Below are 7,180 nucleotides of genomic sequence, written 5' to 3' on the forward strand. Positions count from 1 at the left end.
TTAGGGTATTTTAGGCTCTTGGTTTTAGATTACAAATCTTTCTAGCCAGGTAAGATGCAAGGGCTTAGGAATAAAACATTCAGTGACCGGAACTTGGTAGACCTGATAGCAACTGAGAGTGAAATAGTCCTTGGGTGGGAGCACAAAATGGGTCATCAATAATCAGCTGGCAGTACCTTTCACAGTTCAGCAGATAGAAAAGCAACATTGGTGCGTCTTGGTAGTATTCCTGTCAGAGCTGTTCATTCCCAGTTCGATTTACCAGTCCACATTCTGGGATGGGATTAAAACCAAACATCAAAATATCATTTAACAAGAAATAATAGACAGGGAATTAAATTCACTCTCCAGTTTTTTTCTCTTCTTTCTCAAAGCACTGAGATTTGCTGAGAGCATCAAGTGTCCATTTTATCTGAGTCTAGATGCTGGGTATTGACAGGCTATTTGACTTTGTGAGGAGTCACAGCTAAACCCAATCCAGTTCTGAATGATATCCACATGTACGCACCTTCCAATCCTGGTCACTGAGACATGATAAGGAATGGAAACACTGCCATCAATGCAGCATTTCCAGCTGATATATGCACAGATTGGCCATTGGTGAATGAAGTAGTACGACCCCAGGAGAGGCCATTTACCCTTTAAAGGGAGTTCAATCCTTTAATTAACCAATTAGTACCAATCCACACAAGATTAATCTGAGCTGCAAAAAGCAGCGCACAAATTGTAAAACACAGAAAGAGCTCATTTGGCTCATCGTGGTTCTTCTGCTCCTTCAAAGAGCTATCTAATTAGTCCCAATCCTCTGCTCTTTCCCCATAGTTTGGGAATGTTTTCCTTTTCACGAATTAGTCTGATTCCCTTTTGGAAATCACCACGGATTCTGCTTTCACTGTGGCAGTGCACTCCAGATCACCGTTACATAAAGGAATTTATTCTGATCCTTTCCTCTGGCTCTATTGGCGACTATCTTAAATCTGTGTCCCCTGCTTCCTGCCAGTGGAAATACTTTCTCCATGTTAGGGTGTGAATAAGAAACACTAAATTCCCAGGATGTTCTGGATTGCTCAAAGGGGCCTAGATTTGTATCTTTAGTCTGGTCTCTGTGATATTCTCATTGCACCAGTCAGTGTGTGCTAGTGGATGCAATTGTCGAACCAATATTACATAGTCTGAAAACTGTTTTAACATACTGCAGACAGGAATTTAACGTGAATTTATTAATTGATACACCCACATTAGCGTCTAGTGCGTATTATATTTCCCAAAACCTTCAGCGCATTTACAAAAGAAAGAAAGTTATTTTGACTTTGTGTGACAGTAGAAAATGGGTGATAGATGTGGTATACAATCTTACAGCGTAGAAGGAGGCCATTCAGCTCACCGTGCCTGTGCCAGCTCTTGGAAAATACCAACCCATTAGTCCTATCCCCCTGGCTCTTTCTCCATGGCCTTGCAATGGAGAAGTTTTTCTCCCCCCCCCACAAAGTATTTTGAAAGTTACTATTGAATCTGCTTCCACTGCCCTTTCAGGTAGTATGCTCCAGTTCACAGCAACTCGCTGCAAAAACAAATTCTCCCCATCTCGCCTCCGATTCTTTTGTCAATTGTCTTAAAGCTGCGTCCTCTGATTACAAAGCCTCCCTGCAAGCAGTTTCTCCCGATGTACTCTTGTCAAAACGCGTCATGATTTCAGACGCCTCTATTAAATATCCCCTGACGTTTATTTCTGCTGCAGTTAAGGTGAGGCAGACAGCCGGTTCACAATCACTCTTTCTAAACCATTGCACGGTGGCACAGTGGTTAGCACTGCGGCCTCACTGCGCCAGGGATCCGGGTTTGATTCCTGTCTTGGGTCCACTGTCAGTGCGGAGTCTGCATGTTCTCCCCATGTCTGTGTGGGTTTCCTCCAGGTGCTCCAGTTTCCTCCCATAGTCTGAAAGACGTGCTGGTTAGATGCATTGACCAAACAGGTGCCGGAGTGTGGCGACTAGGGGAATTTCACAGTAACTTCATTGCAGTGTTAATGTAAGCCTTACTTGTGACTAATAAATAAACTTTAGCTTTAAAATAACTTCGAGATCTACCCCATCCCCAAAGTGTCTGATTTAATGAGTTGGATAAACGACATAGTTAAACTGTCTGAAACTCATGTTGAAAGTAGCCCAACTTCATGCTTGCTAAATGGTTTACTCTGTATCTATCACATTTTTCTTTTTTTAAAACGGCTGTCGAAAGAAATGTGTCTTTCGTCATCCCGCAGGACTGTGTCATATTGTCCGTTGATGTGAAGTTGTTTCCGATGTGCCAGTGTTACTGACTGCATTAAATACTGGCCAACTCTTTTCATGTAAGATATTGGAGCTTCATGAAACATTCTCAGTTTGTATTTTGTGATTATTTTTCATTACGTTGACTGTATACATTAATGCCTTTAGTCCTCTTGTTTATTTGATGTTTTTGCATCAAAATGATTGTTATATCTTTTGGAAAAAAAAGGAAACTGAATAAAAATGAAAGCATTATATTAGTATATCACTTACACTCTGGCCTACTTTCATTCTTTTGCCTTTGCATGGTGTGCGCCGTTCTGGTCTCCACATCACGTCAAGGGACTGGACAAAGTGCAAACAAGATTTACGAGGATGATACCAGAACTGAGAGGTTATAACCATCAGGAAAGACTGAACAGGTTGGGGGTCATTTTCTCTAGAAAAGAGAAGACTAAGGGATGATTTGCTAGAGGTTTTCAAAATTATGAAAGGGTTTGATAGGAAGATAGAGAAAAACTATTTCCACATTTGGTGGTGGATACAGATTCAACAGTAACCTTCAGAAGGCAATTTAATAACAAGTTTTTTTATTCATTCATGGGATATGGGAATCACTAGCTGGCCTGCATTTATTGCCCATCTCTAGTTGCCCGAGGGCAGTTGAGAGTCAACCACATTGCTGTGGCTCTGGAGTCACATGTAGGCCAGACCAGGTAAGGACGGCAGATTTCATTTCCTAAAGGACATTAGTGAACCAGATGGTTTTTTCTGACAACCTAATAAATCCAATAAAGAATTCAGGAGAAACATTTTACCCAGAGAATGGTTTGAAGGCGGAATTGGAAGTTGTTGAGGCAAGAACACTGAGATCTTTGTCATGACTAGAGGTAACCATGAAGATTCAGATTTTTCTGCCTCCTTCTGGCAAGATTTTGTTTAGGACTGTGTTAATTGTGCAAGGTGGACTGATGTCAATGGGAGAATGTGTGCCGTCTAATCATGAACCATTGGTAAACCACACCAATTTTACAACCCCTTCCCTTTATGGTGAACTATTTTGAAACCCTGTTGTTACCATGGCCAACTAACAACTTTGTTATCATGTCATGTGAAGGTGGACTAGGTGGCCCTTGGTCTCTCTTGGTTTAAGCAGTTCCTATGTCCTGCATCCACTTGCTCACAAGTCTGTTCACCAACTTGTCACAAACCCTCATAAATGTCACTCTTTGAAAATGACTCTGCACAGGTGGATCTGTTTGTATGACTCAAAAATAAAATCCAAGGATATAGACTCATTCATCTTTCTTCAGATGTGTACATTGCCCTCAGCATGGGTCCAATTACAGGCCTGTACATCAAAGCAGAGCAAAACTGCTCATCAGTAGATGAGAACCAGTGCTACAAAGCAGGGGACCGTGACTGCTGGGTTGTTTTGATGACAGGTTCCTGACTCAAGTTTTTAAGGTTGCCTGACTCCAGGTTCATATCAGTGAGTCTTTGAAGATATGAGTTGGAAAAGGTGACACCTGTGAACCCCGCTGTCTCGACTGTAAGCACGGTGCTGAATAAGCAGTCTCGACTCAGTGGCTGAATTAGAAAACTGTAGATTCCAACCTCGAGCAAATAACCAATGCTGACACTTCAGTCAAGAACTGAGGGAGTGCTGCATTGTTGGAGGGCTTGTTTTCATAGAACCATAGAATCCCTACTGTGTGCAAAGAGGCCATTCGAGTCTGCACCGACTCTCCAAAGGAGCATCTGACCCAGGCCCTAACCCCGTAACCCCATGACTAATCTACTTAACCTACACATATTTGGGCAATAAGGGGCAATTTAGCATGGCCAATCCATCTAACCCGCACATTTTTGGACTGTGGAAGGAAACAGAGTACTCGGAGGAAACCCACGCAGACACGGGGAGAATGTGCAAACTCCACACAGTCACCCGAGGCTGCAATTGATCCCTGACGCTGTGAGGCAGCAGTGCTAACCACTGTGCCACTGTGCTGCCCCTATCGTGAGACATTAAACCAAGGTGATCTTTTGAAAAAGAGCAGGGGAGGTCTGTCTGGTTTCTTGATAAATATTGATGCTGTCTTTCAGTTGAGGCACTAAACTGAGGTTGAAAATAAATCTCATGTTGTCCAGGTTTCAAACACCCACTCTAACCTCAATGGTAAATGCTTCAAGTTACACCAGATTATATGGGTTAAATTCTCTCTTCGTCATTGCGTGGCTGGAGATCTGACAGAGCAGATTGAATGCCCGCAGTAGAATCTGTCTGGTTTTCATGGTGTTGAAACCTAGGGAATGAATACTGGGTGGGTTCTATGAAGAATATTCCACTTTGCCAGACTAGCAAGATACATGGGATCTTGATTGTAATTTGCATAGGGAAATGACAGGGAAGGATTAAGTTTGTTGCCGTAGAGGCAGGTTAATTCGAATGGCTCCATATTAATACAATCCTGAAACAGTTCAGGCCTCACACTAGCCCAATAGGTTGACCACTCAAAGGACAAGATCTACTTCAAAATATTCAAATCCAAACTTCAGTATTAGCCATGTACTGTTGGACAACTTTCCCATCCAGAGACAACTCAGAGATAATAAAATCTTCAGAATCTATTGCTTCCATTAGCACATTTCCCTCTGAGGTGGCATGTGTTTTAAAAACAAATTGGGATGTCTGAACCAAACGGATTCCAGATTTTCCACTGGTCAGTTGTTGTATTAGTGCAATGATGATTATGGCCGGAAAACCCGAAAACAGCTAATGCCATCGCACATTTCCACTATGTACATGGCACTAGCCAGGGTGAATACTGCCCCAACACACAAGAGATTCAACACTATCCAGGACAAAGCAGTCCTCTTATCAATACCCCATCCATCACCTTAAATGATCACTTCCCCCACCTTCGGTGCACAGTGGCAGCAGGGTGTACCATCTACAAGATGCACTACAGCTACCTGCCAAGGCAGCACCTTGAAACCTACAACCTCTACCAGCTAGAAGAGCAGCAGATACATGGGAACACCACCACCCTCAAGTTCCCCTCCAAGTCACATGCCATCTTGACTTGGAACCATATTCTACTGTCACTGGGTCAATGTTTATCTCTTAACCAACACTGAATGGGAAACACAATCTCAGGTTATTTATCTTGATCTTGATTGTGAGAGCTTTCTGTGCCCAATTAGCTGTTGTATTCCTTATGCAATAGCAGTGACTATACTTCAAAAGACCTTCATTGGCTGTAGATGCTGGAATCTGAAACCAAAAGAGAAAATGCTGGAAAATCTCAGCAGATCTGGCAGCATCTGTAAGGAGAGGAAAGAAAAGAGCTGACATTTCAAGTCCAGATGACCCTTTGTCAGCTCTTTTCTCTCCTTACAGATGCTGCCAAAGCTGCTGAGATTTTCCAGCATTTTCTCTTTCGGTTTCATTGGCTTTGGGACGTCCTGGGGTCTTGAAGGTTGCTATATGAATGTAAGTTCTTCCTTTACTTTCTAAATTTTCGCTTAGGAGATTAGTTACTTTTCCGCTGAGCAGATTGCATCTATGCAAACTCTGAAGTGGAACTGGTCTACAAAAGCATATATTTTGTCATAATGCGTCTGTAGTCTGGGTGTATATGCGCCATGGTATAATGGTTAATCATTACAATGAGCATGATGGTGTAGAACTGCTTTCTCACCAATCATTCTTCACAAAGTGAATTGTTGCTCTCCAGCTGAACTATCAGAGAGGTGTCAAGCAGAGGCAAGCTGAGATGGTGCGTGTGAGCTTGGCTCACCTGCTCGGGTCTGTAGAGTGTGGGTTTCAAACTCCACATTGGGATTTATTAAAAGGCATTCACATTGATGTGGGCATCAGTGGCAAGTCTGGCATTCACCTCCTATCTGCCCTCTGAGGTGAATGCAAAAAGATCCAGTGATGATTTTTGGAGACAAGCTGGGGAAGTTTTCCCCACTGTCTCTCAGCCATCACTTAAAACTAGATGATCTGGTTAGTTAGCTCACTGCTATTAATGGGTGTTTACTGTGCACAAATTGGCTGTGTATTTCCTACAATGGGGCAGTAATTGCATTTCAGAACTATTACATTGTCTGTGAATCGCTTAGGGGCATCTCAAGTTTGTTTAGAGTGCCATAGAATGTAAAATGTAAGATCTGTTGGAAAATTTGTTGGGACAGTCCAAAGATGTGCGGGTTAGATTGATTGGCCGTGCTAAATCGCCCCTTAGTGTCAGGGGGAGATTAGTAGGGTAAATATGTGGGATTACAGGGATGGGACCTGGGTAGGATTGTGGTCAGTGCAGAATCGATGGGCCAAATGGCCTCCTACTGCACCGTAGGGATTCTATTTGGGAGAGTTGTTTTTTGTTTAGCTCTAAAACCCTGAAAGATAGCTTTTTTCAGTTTATGCATGCGTACATTAAGTCTGAATAAAATGACAATATTGCAGTCACTCTGATTGAAGGCAAGCAATCAACTTCATGTCCATAATCTGCTTCAAATGCTATCCTGATCTCATTATCCAAGCTGAAATGCCATGTTCTGCCTTCGACTCAATAATCTCTACATAACCCTCCAACATCTGTCCACCTACAATATAAATGATTACATTTTGTAGTTTATTAAAAATCCTGTCAGGTTTTTCGGTTATGTTCAAACCATTGCAATTCTATGGGCAAAAAAGGTATATTAGTGTATTAGTGTAGAAGGAAGAAAATGTGTGATTTCTCTCAATGACGAAATGTGTAGGGTGTGGTGACGATATTAGACTAGAAATACAGTAGACATCAACTAATAATCCAGAGGATGTGAATTCAAATCCCACCATTGCAGGTTAAGAACCGGATTTCAGTTTGCAAACAAATGGGGGAATAAAATGTTGGTAT

This window comes from Mustelus asterias, chromosome 23 (genome assembly GCF_964213995.1).
Source record: "Mustelus asterias chromosome 23, sMusAst1.hap1.1, whole genome shotgun sequence".
Taxonomy (NCBI): domain Eukaryota; kingdom Metazoa; phylum Chordata; class Chondrichthyes; order Carcharhiniformes; family Triakidae; genus Mustelus; species Mustelus asterias.